Raw genomic sequence first — 18797 nt, forward strand, 5'->3', positions numbered from 1 at the left:
TATTTTGCGTTTATTTTCTGCTGTTTCAACACGTGCTTTTTGTTTATGGTGCTGTTGTAAATGTTGTGAACGCGTTAAGTTATTATTCGTAGAGAAAATGCAACAGAATGAATCCCAGATGAAAGAGCAGAGGTAAAAGAAGCACGATAAACCTGGTAAGATTTTTGGAAGAAAAGATTTGTAAACTATTTAATTCGGTTGTCAGTCGTAAATATCATGCCTTGTCACATTTTTGCTGCAGGCGTAATGCAAATAACTTCACATGTGTAGTATATCCACCGACCTCTGTCATTCTTCGTGCATTTGCTTCCAGTACCAAGAAAACTAGAGCTCGTTTCACATTTGGACACATACATCATCCCAGATCTGTAATTTAGCGTGCTGTGTTTGTTTCTTGTACTATCGTATACAACTAACAGCTGCCAGGTATTCTTGCGATTGATATGACCAAATAAAAACCACTCCGATAACAGTCATAACCTCACGGTGCGCTTTATTAATTTCTGTTACCAGCCTTGAAGTAACGAGGCAGTAATGAGTTCAGTCCCCTAGTGGCGTCTAAAGGCTTACAGTTTGCCCTTAAGGCGACTTTTGTTAACTTTGCCATGCGATGGTTCCCAAGGGACTAACACACCAGATGAAATAACCATATTTTCCTAGTGAAGAGCCAAACTGAATTTCTGTGAATGATAAATGTATAAATGGTTTATTTCTCCATAATAACTTTTACAGTCGTGGACATAGTTTGTTTATAAACATATGAAAATTAATAAGAGTTTAGAAATAAAGACAAATTTTACACAATAACATTAAAAATCTTTGAATGTGTATATGCATTTAGCAATTATAAGTTGCTTTAATTTTGTCTTAAATATGTTTCCGTTTAACAGTTTTCTATTATTTGGAAGTCAGTTACAAAAATGTCTTCTGGCAGAAAATGTACTACAATCTGTTGTGGCGACTGATGACCTTAGAAGTTAAGTCGCATAGTGCTCAGAGCCATACAATCTATTGCTTGTTTATTGCTAAATTGTATGTGGTAATCCTCTCTTGTTCTTGTATTATAATCATGGATTTTACAATTGATGATATTATGCTCCATATTTTCTTTTATAAGCAGTATAGTCCTGGGAACATACAGTGAATACACTGAACTAGCAGATTATATGTAATGAACTATTCTCTACAGGACTGACATTTACTAATATAGATATTATCCTAATTGATCTTTTCTGGGCTTTGAAAGCCCTATCCAACTATACCATTGGTGCCCCACCCTAAATCTCAATACCATTTAGTAGGTAGGAATGTACGATTCCAAAATAGATTTGTCTCAAGACAGGTGGTGCTATTATGCTAGAAACACGTTTTACTGGGTAGGTGTACAGGAGATGTTTTTACACATATAGCTGATTTGCTCCTTCCTTGTAAGATGTTCATATACTATAATACCCAGGATTTTATGTTTATCAATTGTTTCAACTGATAACTCTGGCTGAGTATCCACTTGTCTTGATTTAAAATTTAACAGAAACTCCATCAGAATTGTCTTGTCCTTATTTAGTGCCAGTTTGTTTTTGGTGAGATATTCTATAATGAGGCTAATGTTCTCTGTATTATTTTGCACTGCCAACTGATTTGTAGAGCCCCAGCTTGTGAAGGAGGTATTGTTGGTGTAATTTACAAGGTTTGAATTTTGTGTAATTGATATATAATTGATGTACTATACAATAAACAAAAAAGGACCAATGGTGCTTCCTTGGGGGACTCAACAGTTAACAATCTTATAAGATGATTTTACTGTTTGTGTATGTCCCCCATTTGTATGGTACAGCTTAACACACTGTCTCTTGTCAGCAAGGTAGATCTTAACAAATCTAATGCCACACCTCTGGCTCCATAAATTTCTAATTTATATAGAAGAATGGAATGATTGACAGAGTCAGAGGCCTTGGATAGGTCTAATTAGGTGCCAATAACTTTGTTTTCATCATCAAGTTCATCCAATACCATTTTTAAAAAAATGTAGCTACAGCTGTTATTGTAGACCTGCCCTTCCTGGGAGCTTTTTAATGTACTTGCAGAAAAAATGATTCAAGTTGATCAAGGAGTAGCCTTTCCAACAACCTACTAAGTTCTGATGTTAATGAAATAGGCCCATTATTTTGTATATCTCTACTTATTCCCTTTTTATTCGCCGGTCATATTTCACAGACTTTTAACAAGTCAGGAAATGACCCCTGAAGGGAAGAGCCATTTATTAAATGTTGTTGTGGCTCTATTAATTCATTACTGCAATCTCTCAGAAATTTGGCTCAGATGTCATCCCAGCCTCTCAATGTATTTTCTTTTAAGTTGCGAATGGTTTTCAGGATTGCCATTTCTCTAACATACCTCAGGAAGAATGAGTTATTTATCATTTGTGGTGTGGTGGGTCAGTCACATTGTCCCTATGCGTATTACTAAATTGGTCTATGAATCTCTCACATACTTCCTTTGGGTCACTCAGAAATTTTTCATTGCCTCTTCTTATTATGTTATTGCACACTGCAGTGTCGCTACCCCAGCTTTCCTTGTTTATTATACTCCATGCTGTTTTGCTAACATTGCTGGATTGCCTCACTGCTCACCACTGTGGTCGAGCGATTCTAGGTAGGCCCTACTTCAGTCTGGAACCACACGGCTGCTATGGTCGCAGGTTCGAATCCTGCCTCGGGCATAGATGTGTGTGATGTCCTTAGGTTAGTTAGGTTTAAGTAGTTCTAAGTCTAGGGGACTGATGACATCAGGTATTAAGTCCCATAGTGCTTAGAGCCATTTGAACCATTTTTTGCCTCTGTTCTGCATACATTTGTGCCTTTAATGTCTGTACAGGGTTTGCATTTAAATTAGAAGTACTGCAGTTTGGTGTCTCTAAAAAGAATGTGTAGTCCTTCATATCTTCCTTTAATTTTAAAACACAGGGGGCAAGTTTAAGATTCTTGAAACTGTCAGTTTTCCTTAGTTTTTTTTTTTTTTTTTTTTTTTTTTTACCACCGGGCACACTTTATTAAGACAATGGCTTTATGTTATATAAAATTTGTCCCACTTTTCGTTAATATCTTCTGTTTCATATAGGCCTACCTGATGCCAGTTTATGTAGGCCAGGGTTTCCTTTAACGTATGATAGTCTAGCTTTCTTTTGTACATTGAAGCACTAAAGAAACTGGTACAGACATGTGTATTCAAATACAGAGATATGTGAACAGGCAGATTGCGGCATTGTGGTTGGCATGTTATCAAGATTTAAGTGAGTTTGAAATTTGGTGTTATAGTCAGCGCATGAGCGATGGGACACAGCATCTCCGAGGTAGCGCCAAAATGTGGATTTTTCCTGTCCATTTCACAAATATACCATGAATGTCAGGAATTCGGTAAAACATCAAATCTCCAACACCGCTGTGGCCGGAAAAATATTCTGCAAGAATGGGACCAATGACAACTGAAGAGAATTGTTCAGTGTGACAGAAGTTCAACTGTTTCACAAATTGCTGCACATTTCGGTGCTGGGCCATCAACAAGTGTCAGTGTGTAAACCATTCAATGAAACATCATTGATATGGGCTTTAGGAGTCTAAGGCCCACTCTTGTCTCTTTGATGACTGCACGACATAAAGCTTTATGCCTCGCCTAGCCCTTCAGCACCAACATTGGACTGTTGCCAACTGGAAACATGTTGCCTTGTCAGACAAAGTTCGTTCCAATTTGTATCGAGCAGATAAACATGTATGGGTCTGGAGACAACCATGGACCCTGCATGTCAGCAGGGGACTGTTCAAGGTGGTGGAGGCTCTGAAATGGTGTGGGGTGTGTACTGTTGGAGTGTTATGGGACCCCTGATACATCTAGATATGACTCTGTCAGGTGACACTTACGTAAGCAACCTGTCTGATCACCTGCATCCATTCACGTCCATTGTGCATTCCGACAGACTTGGGCAATTCCAACAGGACAATGTGACAACCCACACATCCAGAATTGCTATAGACTGGCTCCAGGAACACTCTTCTGGGTTTAAACACTTCTGCTGGCCACCAAACTCCCCAGACATGAGCATTATTGAGCATATCTAAGATGCCTTGCAACATGCTGTTCAGAAGAGATCTCCACCCCCTCATACTCTTACGAATTTATGGACGGCCCTGTAGGATTCATGGTGTCACTTCCCTCCAGCACTACTTCAGACATTAGTCAAGTGCATGCCGCATCATGTTACAGCACTTCTGTGTGCTCACAGGGGCCCTACACGATATTAGGCAGGTGTACCATTTTTGTTAGCTCTTCAGTATAGGTAAATAGGTCCTATGACATACTGTTTCTTTGTCTGTATGAAGCACTAGGACTAATGCATTGTGATCTGAAATGTGGCTCTCAACAATTCTATCTGCAGGGTCTTCCTTGCTTAAGTTTGTAATAACATGGTCAATACATGTTTGAGAGTCACATGTTATTCTTTTTGGTGTCGAATTCACATGGGTGTAATTATAGGACTGTAACATATCACTGTATCTAAGATAATTTATACTATTAGTTGAGGAGTCAATGTTCACACCGCCTACTAGTATAGTCTATTTTTTATGAGAAGAGTTTATCAACAAGTTCGTCTAAATGACAAAAGAATTCTTCTATATTACTGTTAGGGGATCTGTAGAGGCTAGCTATTATTAAACTGCTATTTCTGAGCTGTATTCTTATTGCAGCTATTTCAAAAACCATCTCACATCCAAATTTATCTTCCTAGTCTATTTTTTTGCGCTAGACATTATTTTTGATATAAATACCAATGCCACCACATTTATATTGTTTCCTACAATACATACTGAGAGTTTTATAATTACTTGAATTAATGCTACACATTTCTTTAGTTTTGCACCCTAGTTCATTCACAAAATAATTATGAGAGCTATTAACACTTAGAAATTTGCCATTTTTTCAATTTTATTGGTAATATATTGGACATTTTGTGATATTATTTTGAATTTACTCTCATTTATGATGATGTCAAGTACTTTGGCTTCACATATGCATAGTGAAGAAGTTTCTGTAGAACTACTTTCACTTTTGAATGAACTGTTTTTGTATATAAGACTTTTCAGTTCGATCCTTTCTTTCATTATTTGATTTAATTTTTCACACAAATAATGTTTAGAGCATAATCAAGTGCAATCCGTGGTTTGTCGCACTGGACTCGCATTCGAGAGGACGATGGTTCAATCCCTCATCCGGCCATCTGATTTAGGTTTTCCGTGATTTCTCTAAATCGCTTCAGGTAAATGCCGGGATGGTTCCCTTGAAAGGGCACGGCCGACTTCTTTCCCTAATCTGAAGAGACCAATGACCTCGCTGTTTGGTCTCCTCCACCAAATCAACTCAATCCCCAACCCCGTGGTTTGTGTGCTGACCTCCATCCATCTTTCCTATGTCTAGAATTGAACAGTTTCTATAGTTTGAACGTAGTGCCTTAATTCCAATATGTGTTCTTCTAATTTCCTTGTTTATGCATGAGTTATAGGTCAGATTGTGCCGATGCGGGACAGTAGGGACAATCATGTTTTTCTGCTTATTTTCTTCAAGAAAATTCTTCAGAGCTTCAATGCAGATATCACTTTCATTACTTCCCACATCATTCACACCACTTACGCAAACTATACAATCACTCATTCCACGTAGGCTTTCACGGCCGGCGTCTTCATCAGTCGTTGACTCACCTCGGAAGATGTTCCCCGTGGTTGAGAACGAAATGTCAGGGAGAAGAAGTTCTACAGATCGACCACGGCAACTTAGCCCGGAAGTGTTATGATGATATACAATCACTGCTATGCAGCATTTTACCTTTCAAGTCGGTATCTTGTATGATGCTTTTTGTTTTCGTTCCAGGTTTCACAACTCTGCTCACTTGTAGATGTTTGTTTGGGTTATTTAGGATTTCAGCTAGATTTCTTCTACATCGACATCCATACTTTGCAAGCCACCTGACGTGGTGTGGCGGAGGGTACCTTGAGTACCTCTATCAGTTCTCCCTTCTATACCAGTCTCATATTGTTCGTGGAAAGAAAGATTGTCGGTATGCCTCTGGGTGGGCTCTAATCTCTGATTTTTTCCTCATGGTCTCTACGCGAGATATACATACGAGACAAGCAATATACTGCTTGACTCCTCGGTGAAGGCATGTTCTCGAAACTTCAACAAAAGCCCGTGCCGAGCTACTGAGCGTCTCTCTTGCAGAGTCTTTCACTGTAGTTTATATATCATCTCCGCTATGCTTTCACGATTACTAAATGATCCTGTAACAAAGTGCTCTGCTCTCCTTTGGATCTTCTCTATCTCTTCTATCAACCCTATCTGGTGCAGATCCCACACCGGTGAGCAGTATTCAAGCAGTGGGTGAACAAGTGTACTGTAACCTACATCCTTTGTTTTCGGATTGCATTTCCTTAGGATTCTTCCAATGAATCTCAGTCTGACATCTGCTTTACCAACGATTAATTTTATATGGCCATTCCATTTTAAATCTCTCCTAATGCCTACTCCCAGATAATTTATGGAACTAACTGCTTCCACTTGCTGACTTGCTATATTATAGCTAAATGATATGGGATCTTTCTTTCTATGTATTCACAGCCCATTAAACTTGTCTACATTGAGATTCTGTCACCATTCCCTGCACCATGCGTCAATTCGTTGCATATCCTCCAGCATTTCAGTACAATTTTCCATTGTTACAACCTCTCGATTTATTACAGCATCATCTGCAAAAAGCCTCAGTGAACTTCTGATGTTATCCACAAGGTCATTTATATATACTGTGAAAAGTAACGGTCCTACGACACTCCCCTGCGGCTCACCTGAAATCACTCTTACTTCAGAAGACTTCTCTCCATTGAGGATGACATGCTGCGTTCTGTTATCTAGGAACTCTTCAATCCAATCACACAATTGGTCTGATAGCCCTTATGCTCTTACTTTGTTCATTGAACGTCTATGGGGAACTGTATAAAACGCCTTGCGGAAGTCAAGAAACATGACATCTACCTGGGAACCCGTGTCTATGGTCCTCTGAGTCTCATGGATGAATAGCCCGAGGTGGTTTTCACATGATTGTCTTTTTCGAAAACCATGCTGATTCCTGCAGAAAAGTCATTATACCCGAACATAATATGTGTTCCAAAATTCTACAACTGATCGATGTTACAGGTATAGGTCTATAGTTCCACACATCTGTTCGATGTCCCTTCTTGAAAACGGGGATGACTTGTGCCCTTTTCCAATCTTTTGAAATGCTTTGCTCTTCTAGAGACCTACGGTACACCGCTGCAAGAAGGGGGGCAAGTTCTTTCACGTACTCTGTGTAAAATCAAACTGGTATCCCATCAGGTCCAGCGGCCTTTCCTCCTTTAAGCGATTTTAATTATTTTTCTATCCCTCTCTCAGCTATTTCGATATCTACCATTTTATCATCTGTGCGACAATCTAGAGAAGGAACTACAGTGCGGTCTTCCTCTGTGAAGCAGCTTTGGAAAAAGACATTTAGTATTTTGGCCTTTAGTCCATCATCCTCTGTTTCAGTCTAGGGGTCAAATAAGACCTAAAATCGACTGACAACACAGAATGAGTTTCAAAAAAAAAAAAGAAGGAAAAAAAATCAGTTTAGCTGCATCAGGACTTGCTTAGGAGCTATTTGTTCCATGCCAACAAATGCTATTTTAGCGGAAGTCGCAGAAATGCCCAATGCTTTCAACAAATAGCAGCATATTCATCTTTTTTTTTTTTTCTTTTACTCCAAAAAAGCATTTTTCTTTTCCCTGCTTTAGCAGGGCATGTCATTTATGTGAAAAGAACTTGAGGGGTCAGTAAATTTTTGATAGTTTACTTATGTGAAATTGAAATAATACAAAACTGTTTAAGTTTACACCTGAGACTGGATTTTGTGTGTACAAAAATTTTGCATGTGCTTCAGTACAACAACAACAACAACAACAACAACATGAAGCTCCCAGATCCATTGTGATGATAATGAAGACACTTCATAGGACGCTTCTCCATGCTAGGTCACTTTATAAACTACGTTTTCACCTCACTCCATATTTTACATATACAAGTAGGTAACTTTGAATCTTTGTAGCTCAGCAGTAGATGAAGATATCAAGAAAATTTTCACAATTGTTTGACATTGCGATCGTAGAAAAACAGGGTTAGTCAAAATTGTGTTAACACTCAAATGGCGGAAACAGTTTATTAACTTCATATACCTCCATAGAGAAAATACATCGAATGTGGTAAATGATGTGCTGAAAGTGCTAAACACCTGTGAATTCAACCTGTTCGCCATCACATTCAGCATGTAAAAACCAGTGATTAACAGCAGCATTTAAAGCCTGTACACACATTTCACTTGGAATGGATGATATCACATCCCAAGTATGGTCCTTTAGGTCATTGGTGTCACGAACTTCCGTACTGTAAGCAAGCTCCATAACCAGAAATCACACGGTATTAAATCAGAGATTGTGGAGGCCAACACAGTAGTCCATTACAACCAATCCGTTGATCTAGGAATGTCGCATGAGATAGTCTCTAACTGTACCCCGCTTTGCCCTTCCAGAGGACACCGCCTAATAGTAGGCACCTTCAGTGCCAGGTGGGAGAGTTTGCATGCTTCATTGATGTTGAGAGTTGTGCCAGCAATAGTGTAGCTGTGGCAGGGTCACCCAAGCCGGATTGGTCTTGACTGAGGAGCCAGACGAAGTGTGTCCCACAACATAGGGCAGGGAGGGCTCTAGAGGCATAGTGAAGCCAGCTTCCCAAGAGGAGTAAACCTATTATAAATTCTGGTCCTCCTGACTGGGGGTTGGGCATGGACTGAATAACCTCATACTGTAGAGAGAGAGAGAGAGAGAGAGAGAGAGAGAGAGAGAGAGAGAGAATTACGGAAATTCAACAGAAGCCTCAGAAACTGGATGGAAAACATGTATCATGACCCTGGCAAAGGAAAGGGATGAAGGATCTGGCAGTAGCATCTTGGAATGTGAGGACAATGCTTCAGCCTGGAAAAATGGAAGAAATAGCCAATGCAATTTTAAAATTTAAGTATGATGTCTTAGGGCTACAGGAAATAGGATGGCAAGGAAATGAGCCGATAGATAAACCTGTGTACTCATTGGTATATAGTGGACCAGAAGAAAGAACAGGCCAATTCGGAAAGTAGGGTTTATAATAACAAGAGAGGAGTAGAATTTGAACCTGTAAATAAAAGGATGTGCAGACTCAAGCTAAGAGGTAAATTTAGGAATGTACCAACAGTACACGCCTATGCAACAACAGAGGAAGAAGAGAATAGAATAAAAGAACAGTTCTATGAAGACTTGGAAAAAGTATGCTGTGCAATACCTAAGTATGACCTAATGCTAGTAATAGGAAATTTTAATGCAAAAATAGGGAGGCATGAACATCAATATGGACTTTCTGGAAAATATTCACTACACGAAGAAAGCGATGAGAATGGAGACTTACTATGCCACTTTGCAGCAAGGAATAATGTGATTATTAAAAGTACCTACTTCCCATATAAAAGGATCAATCTGAGTACTTGGAAGTCTGGAGTCAAATGGAGTAGTCAATCAGATTGACCATGTTAGAAATTGCACGCCACTCCATCTCAGTTACAGATGTATGGGGCGGCAGAGGACCAAACTGTGACTTAGACCACTTTGTGATAAAATTAGTCTTGCGAGAGAAATTGCCATTAACAAATGAAAGAGGACAAGAACAGGGCAAGAATAAAGGTGCTACAGAGAGAAACTAGAAATAATGTGGAACAGTATAAAGAATTAAGGAGAAGAGCTAACAGACTGTGCAAGAGAAAGAAAAGAAAGTGGACTGAGAAAAAATTTGAACTACAAGAGTTAAAGGAACAGAGTGAAATAAGAAAGTTCTGTAGCGCTTTTAGCAAAATAAAGAGCAGATCCCAGCCAGAAATAATGGCATGCTCCAGTAAAGATAGGAAAATGATAAGGGAGGAAGAATAGATACTGGGAAGATGTGCAGAGTATTTCAAAGGTACACTAAATACCAACCTAGAAGACGAAGAGACAGCTGCACAGGAGGAAAGAATGGAACTGGAAGTAGACAATGATGCCAATGAGGCAAGAAAGCCAACACTACAAGACGTCTCCCAGGCTGTCCACAAGACAAAAAACAATTGAGCCCCTGGGGAAGAGAGCATAATCCCTGAATTAATAAAAACTAGTGGAAAGGCTGTAATAAATGAACTGCTCACATCAATATCGGATAGATGGGAGATGGAAACTAGGCCAGATAATTGTAAAACTGGAATAATAATCCCCACTTATAAAAAAGGGGATAGAACAGCATGCAAAAACTATAGAGGTATTACACTCCTAAGCATAACTTGAAAGATCTTCACAAGTATATCAAACGAAAGGAAGTGCACAGAAGACATACTGGGGGATTATCAGTGTGGCCTTCGACCAGACAGAGGAACAACTGATCAAATATTTGTGATAAGACAAATGATGGAAAAGTTCTATGAATATGATATACATCTGCATTTCCTATTCATTGACTTCAAACAAACCTTTGACAGCATAAGCCATATAGAATATTGAAAGAAGTTGGCATATATGCTAAACCAAGAAAATAATCAGAATGACAATGACAGATACAAGAGCAAAAGTAAAGGTCTGTAGCAGAACAAGTGAAAGGTTTGACTTTAATAAAGGCTTGAACTGAGGTGATAATCTCTCCACTGCCATATTCAGTATAGCCCTGAATAGTATAGTAAATAAAATCAACAAAAGAGGCACCATATTTATGAAAACTGTCCAGATATGTGCATTCGCTGACGACATTGCTGTAGTAGGAATAAATATCAGTGCACTCCAAGAAACAAATCGGACAGTGGAAACAGAAGCATTAAAAATTGGCCTCATAGTAAATGAAAACAAAACAAAACAAAACAAAATATATGGTAATGTCACAATATGAGGCCAGAAGAAGACCTAAACATCAGTGGGAAGTTCTTCAAGGGAGTGTCCTCTCTTAGCTTCTTGGGAGCTCTATGAACAAATGATAACAGTATTGTAAAGGCTATAAGAGAAAGAATACAAGCAGGAAACAGGGCTTACTTTGCAAATGTGCAGCTTTTCATAAATAGCCTTGTTACAAGACAAACAAAGCTACTGAAGTATAACTCGCTAGTGCGCATGGTTATCGTGTGTGGTCAGAGGTACGGACAATGACAGAACGTGATACAAATGCACTAAGAACATTCAAGCAGAAAAGGGAGGGAGAATGCTGGAGAATACACTACAGTGCCAAATTACAATTATTAATATGAGGTAGGCACATCGTAAAATTTGTGAAATCACAGTGAATACAATAGCTAGGACATGTGGAGAGAATGGCAGAGGATAGAATTCCAAACAAAATGATGAAGGGTGCGATCCATTCAGCTAGGTAAAGAGGGAGACCTAGAAGAAGATGAATTGACAATATAATAGTGGATCTCACCATTACGGGAGTCCGAGGGTGGAAAAGAGTGACAGACAGCTGAGAAATGTCGAGGAAAATCGTTGAAGGAGCCAAGGCTCACCAGTGGCTGTAGTGCTACTGAAGAAGAAGAGGAAGAAGAAAAGTACACCCTTTTTCCTTTGGTGGAATGATGAGTGCCGTGCAGTCCTTCAGGTCAGTCACACAGCTCTGCAATGGTTTAAGAGCCGACTTAACAGCGGAAAACCTCACAGCGTTTCAATTAGCGAGGGAAAAGGCTACTCGAGGCATCATCAAGGACAGCAAGAAAAGGTCATGGTAAATGTTCCTGGACTCCGTCAACCATGCCACCTGTTCTACTGCAGCATAGGAAGCCATCAGAAGGATTTACAGCAAAGGTGGTCGGTTACCTATAGCAGCGTTGTTGGCTCAACTCCTGGAGACATAGCACAAACAATGCAGAGCATTTTGAGCTAACTGCTGCCACTGCCAGCCAGGATCCAGCATTCCATCGTTACTGTGCCAACATGGAAAGGGGTGAGTTGGACCTCAGATATCTAACAATTCAGAGTCCCATAACTGCCCATTCTCCATGTGGGAGCTGGATTCGGAACTGTCTGCAGCTCGTGATACTGCACTTGGGCATGACCAAATCCAAAGCCGCATGCTTCAAAATTTGTCAGCATCAAAGGAAATTTTCCTGGAATGTTTTAATCTTATATGACAGATTGGCAACTTTCCCAACTCAATTCTGATACATCTCCTCAAAACAGGAAACGACTGCACACATCCAAGTAGTTACTGGAGTGTTGCCTTAACGAGCTGTATAGGAAAGACCTTGGAGTGAATGGTTAACTGTCATGTGGGTTAGATATTAGAGACCAGGCAGCTCCTAATTTGCTCTCAGTATGGATTCAGGAGATTTTGCTCCACTGTTGACAACCTGACTTTGCTAGACACAACTATTCAGCAGGTTTTTTTTTTATGCAAACAGCATTGTTTAGGTGTATTTTGTGATGTCAATAAGGCATGCAATACTACTTGGAGACGCCTTGTTCTAGGGCAGTCCACCAATGGCACTTCCGTGTACATCTCTCCATGTTTATTCGGTCCTTTTTATCAAAGCGCTTTTTTCGGTACCGAGTTGGTGACATACTGTCGAATAGTTTTGGGTAGGAGAATGGTGTTAGTGAGAGCAGAGTTTTAAATGTTACCCTCGTTGCCATAGCCATAAAGAGTATCACATCTACTGTAAGGAGTCCTATAAGTGCTCCTTATTTGTGGACAATTTTGCAGTTTTCTGTTCTTCCTCCAGTATTGCAACAGCAACTAGTCAGTTCCAACTTACTTTGCAGAGGCTGGAGGAGTTGGCTGTGCAAGGACTGCTCTTACATTTTCTGCAGAAAAGTGTGTTTGTGTTCATTTTAACATTCTCATTGTATTTTTAGTTTACCTGACTTGAATATGTGGAACACTGTCCTCCCTTTTAAAGACTTTGCACAGTTTTTGGGCCTCATATTTGACACCGAGCTATCGTGGTTGCCACACCTGAAGGCCTGACAAGCACGGTCCCAGAAGGCATTAAACATTTTGAAGTGTCTTGGGAAGTGAGCAGTGGGGCTCATCTGCTCCAGTTGTATAGGGCTTTTGTTTGATTGCACCTGGACTATGAGTGCGCAGTGTATGGATCACCGAGGCACTCATACCTGAAAATTATGAGGTGCTTACAGGACCAGCCCCAAACTCAGTGTTTGTGCCAAGGCAGGTGTATCGCCACTTACCGTACGGCGGCAGCTCCTCATGTGGTGTGCTAACCGTGTCTGCTCCTCACTATTCCCACTTCCCCAGCACACCAGTTGCTCGCCCAGCTACAGAATGCCTTTTTATGAATCATCCACAGGCAACGAGATCGTTTAGGATCCGTGCAAAATGTGTGCTGGAGTCCCTTGGTGTGGGGCATGTACAGGATCAAAGCCATGGTTTTAACCAACTGCCATCCTGGTTACTTCAGAAGCCCAGAGTAATTTTGGATTTAGTGCAGTACAAGAGAGATTGCCCTCTTGCTTTTGTTTTTACTGTTATATTTTCTGGCATTTTAAATGAACACCACAACTATGTAGCTGTCTTCCTGGATGGGTCAAAACAGGGGTACTCCATTCGTTGCTCTGTTGTTCCCCCATACTGTTTCCTCAGGACCTGCTTTCCTCCTAAGTTCACTGTATTTGATTCCGAACTATCTGCAATCTCAAGGACTCTGGAGCAGATGAGATGTGCCACACATGATAAATTTTTCGTTGTTCTGACTCCTTCAGTGCCCTTCAGTCTCCTGTGCAATGCTTGTACCAAGTTGATAAAGTAGTTTAGGTTACCCAGGGTGCCTTCCTCTAGCTACAATGGCTGGGGAAGGAGGTGTCCTTGTGCTGGGTGCCAGAGCCCATGGGTATTGCGGGGAACGAAAGGGCAGATGTAGCAGCCGAGGAGGCATGTAGCGACCCTAAGCTATTTCAGTATGCCTTCCCTCTGCATGCAATCACCTCTGTCCTGAGGTACAGAGTCATCTGTCAATGGAATGATAAGTGGCTGGAAGTGGCAGACAGTAAGCTCCGTCTTGTATAGCCCACAACGCAGCTGTGGCGTGCTTCCACCAAGCTGTGTCATGGGACAGGTCCTCCTTAATCGTTTCTGCATAGGCCACTGCGCTACGATGCCTAGTTTCTTGCTCCCTCCAATGTGTAGCACAGGTACTATGCATCACATTTTATTTGACTGTGTTTTGTTTTCCGACCAGTAGACCGCAGTGCATTTTGACAGATCTGCCCTTTAATGTTCCAACGAATGTAGTTTGAGTTTTAAAGTTTTGTAAATTGTCCAGTATTTTTCCTGACATTTTAGGGAGAGGGCTTTAATGTGTTAATAGGGTTAATGGCTCACCCATGTTTTTGTAATTGGTCAGCCAGTTACATTTCCATGTTCCTTTCTTTTAGCTCCTTTGACATTTCACTTGTGTTTTAATCCCATATGTAGCTACTTTTACTCTTTTTCCGTTGTTTTAGTGCATGTGAGATAATGACTGTGTGGTCAATTGGAGTGCATGAGATTTTTATCCACATTCGTTTGTTTTAATGAGTGTAAGAGGACTGATAACCTCTCTGTTTAGTGCCTATAAGTTCCAACCTCCCCCCTCCCCACCCTCCCACTGCCCCCACACATTCTCTCTCTCTCTCTCTCTCTCTCTCTCTCTCTCTCTCTAACAGTACAGGCCCATGCAGTGGAGCGTCATCTTGTTGGAAATACCCTGCATGGCGGATTTCTAGTGGTGTTCATTGATGGTGTACTGCTGCAACATTTTTAAGTAGATGTCAGAAATTACTTTTCGTGTATCAAAAAAGTGGAGTCAAATTACTCCAGCAATGGTCACCAAACATTCAATTTAGGAGAGTCACATTCATGCTTCCTAGTGACTCGTGGCCCAGAAAATCGTGTTATATCGGTTCACAAAACTACTTGTGTGAAAAGTGGCTGCATTGCTGAATGTCATTACATTCAGAATATCTTGCTACATATTCTTCATTTTGGCTAAAACCTGATAGTACTCCACCTGCTTATGTTTCTGCACCAATGTTAAAGCTTGGACAACTTGGATGTGGTATGGTCTCATCCCAAGGTTGTATTTCGATGTGTGTTACACTATTTCTTGAGGAATTCTTGTTTCTGAAGTGCATGCTAAACTTCATTTCGAAGGACTCTGCAACACGGCTTCCTGCGCAAGAGCAATATTTTGTTCACATGTGTCTGATCTTGGGGATCCTGCATTGCCTCGATAGTTGTTAGCTACCGAACCTGTATCCACAAACTTCTTGTAGATGCAGTACACTGTTAAACGGCTTGGTGGCTCACATACAAATTGCTGTCTATTCTTTACACGGACAAGAGTTGGGGAACCATACATTTCCATAAGGCTTGCTCCAGTGTCAATCGTTCAGCCATTGTGTCTACTACAAACAGAAGATATTGAAGCTATTACAATGATCAACTGTGCAACAACTAAAAATACAATACAGTACATGTTACAATACATTTCAATAAATTATTTCTGCTCTCTATGTGTTATGTCCAAAACCCACATCCTTTCGTCTTTCCCTCTCCTTCCCTCTTTCCTGATGAGGCAACAGTTTGTTGCGAAAGCTTGAATTTTGTGTGTATGTTTGTGTTTGTTTGTGTGTCTATCGACGTGCCAGCACTTTCGTTTGGTAAGTCACATCATCTTTGTTTTTAGATATATCAATGTTAATATAATTTTGACTAACCCTGTACATCGTCAATATTACAGCCATTTGCTGTACATAGCCATCTTTGAATCCATGGCTTATTTTTGGTATGCAGAAACCATGTGTTTCAGCTTTTCTCAGGAATTGCCCATGAACTACCAAGGCACCCCCCTCAGATTTAGTTATAAGTTGGCACAGTGGATAGGCCTTGAAAAACTGAACACAGATCAATCGAGAAAACAAGAAGAAGTTGTGTGGAACTATGAAAAAAATTAGCAAAATATACAAACTGAGTGTCCATGCTCAAGATAGGCAACATCAAGGAAGAAGGTGTGAGCTCAGGAGCGCCGTGGTCCTGTGGTTAGCGTGAGCAGCTGTGGAACAAGAAGTCCTTGGTTCAACTCTTCCCTCGAGTGAAAAGTTTAAACTTTTATTTTCAGATAATTATCAAAGTTCAGGCACTTACACATAATCAACTTTGCTCTCCAAAATTCCTGGACATGTTCAGATTTGCTTGGACATATGCAGGATTTGACAGTCTACACACGGAAAAATTTGAAAACGTTAAAAACGTATGTTTTGACAGCGCACAGGGAAAACTGTGTGACTGTGAAACTGTTGCATTCATTTGTTGCAGTTTATGTGACAAACTCTTATGTTTTCATCACTTTTTTGGGAGTGATCATCACATCCACAGGAAAACCTAAATCGGGCAAGGTAGAAGAATCATTTTACCCATTCGCCAAGTGTACAAGTTAGGTGGGTCGACAACATATTCCTGTCATGTGACGCACATACCGTCACCAGTATCGTATAGAATATATCAGACGTATTTTCCTGTGGAGGAATCGGTTGACCTATGAACGTGTGATCAAATGTTTTCGGTTCCCATTGGAGAGGCACGTCCTTTCGTCTACTAATCGCACGGTTTTGCGGTGCGGTCGCAAAACACAGACACAAAACTTATTACAGTGAACAGAGACGTCAATGAACGAACGTACAGATCATAACTTTGCGAAAATAAAGAAAAAAAAAACTTTTCACTCGAGGGGAGACTTGAACCAAGGACCTCTCGAAACGCAACTGCTCACGCTAACCACGGGACCACGGTGCTCCTGAGCTCAGACTCTCCATGATGTTGCCTATCATGCGCATGGACTACTCAGTTTGTATATTTTGCTTATTTTTTTCGTAGTTCCACACAACTTCTTCCTGTTTTCTCGATTGATCTGTGTTCAGTTTTTCAAGGTCTATCCACTGTGCCAATTTATAACTAAATCTGAGAGGGGCATGATGGGGAGGTTCCCTTGTAAGTTGTGCCTCCATAAGCCCATTAAAGCCCCTTAAAGTACACCATTGACGACAGCTAAAGCCAACAGAACTAACAGATTTGTTATTTGCATTAGCTGGAGGATGTGTGACATTATAACTTTGACCCAGTAATGTGGTATAACTACTATAAAACAATCATTTCTGTTGGGTATACAAATGCTCCCTAGCCCAAGGGCTATCCTACCTTTCTATCACCAATAGAAACCGAGAGATGAGACTCGAAAAAAATCCCCTTTTTATGCACGGCATATTGGAACATGTTTTGTAGTGGATGTTGCTGCATGCTTGTATGTAAATAATAAACATAGTTGGTCACTGAAGTAATCTGGTGATACAAATCAGTGGAGATACTTGCTTTCATTTCACTTGTTTTCGTCACTCACATATGCGCACAAAAGTGCACAAACATTTTACATTCAAACGATACTTTTCAAATTCATTTGCATATGCAGCTAGCTTATTACGTCACCAGTAATCTACATCACAAATAATATAAAACAAACAAATAATATCCAGGACTGGACTTCTCTCTCTAACTGTAATTCTCCAAACAATGGCCATTAACTTTTCATCCGTGTGTAGTGAACAAAGATGTGAACACAAAATGACACTAGAGTTACTCTAAACGCTGTGGAAATGGCACCACATATCAGAGGTGCCGGTAGCTTCCTGTAGAACCTGCACCTACAATCGCTCGCCCTCAAGAACAGTTAACCTTTCATTTATTAAGGTCTCTTTGATATGATATAAATTCATGGCACATGGCAATAATGGGTTAATTGTGTGCTGCCGGAGACAATAACATAGACTAAATACCTAGGCTTAATGTGGCAAAGTGATACTAAATGGACAGAGCATGTAAGTTCTGTTATAGGGGAGGCAAATGGTTGACTTTGGTTTGTTGGGAGAATTCTAGGACAGTACTTATCATCTATAAAGGAGACCTCATTCAGAAAATTTGTGCACCCATTCTTGAATACTGCTTAAATATTTGGGATCCCAGCCAGGACAGATTAAAGTAAGTCATCAAAGCAGTTTAGTATGTTCAGTCAGCATATGAATAATGTGGAAAAGCTCCGTGAACTCAAATGGAAATCCCAGGAGGAACGGAGATGTTCTTTTTGCAAACACACTATTGAGAATCATTAGAGAGCCAGTATTTGTACTGACTGTAGAACAGTCCTGCTGACTCCAACTTACATCTCATGTAAGGTCCACAAAGACAATGTAAGAGTTATTAGGAGCCGTACACAAGCACATAGGTAACTGTTTTTAACCCTCGTTCCATTTGAGAACGAAGCAGGAAAGGGACTGACTAGTGGTAGTACAAGATACCCTGTGCCACATATCATATGGTCTCGCAAACTGTTGTTGTTGTTGTTGTTGTTGGTGGTGGTGGTGATGATGTGGATGTGACATATGATGTAAGACATGTGCCTGAGATCTAGGGGAGGTGAGTGGTGACAGTTTGATTCCTAGTTGGTCGAGTGGTATCGATGCTAGTATGTGCATCGCTAATGCGGAACTTGTTTATTTGACAGGAATTTGGCATGTGTACTCCAGCTTAAGTCTTGTCCATGTTCAGTCCAAGAATTTTGACGTGTCAACTTCTTCCTTAGGTAGTGTTATGCTGTATTTTAATACTATATA

At 40.3% G+C, this 18797-nt stretch overlaps 1 protein-coding gene across 1 annotated transcript in view; it reads left to right on the plus strand.

Annotated features, from left to right (window-relative positions):
• Positions 1-3: 3 nt before the first annotated feature.
• Positions 4-18797, plus strand: part of LOC126210665 (WD repeat-containing protein 36) — a 96195-nt gene continuing 77401 nt past the window's right edge. The window contains exon 1 of the mRNA XM_049939995.1: positions 4-155. The gene's annotated coding sequence lies outside the window, so the exon portion shown is untranslated. The remainder of the gene's footprint in view (positions 156-18797) is intronic.

This window comes from Schistocerca nitens, chromosome 10, assembly GCF_023898315.1.
Source record: "Schistocerca nitens isolate TAMUIC-IGC-003100 chromosome 10, iqSchNite1.1, whole genome shotgun sequence".
NCBI lineage: Eukaryota > Metazoa > Arthropoda > Insecta > Orthoptera > Acrididae > Schistocerca > Schistocerca nitens.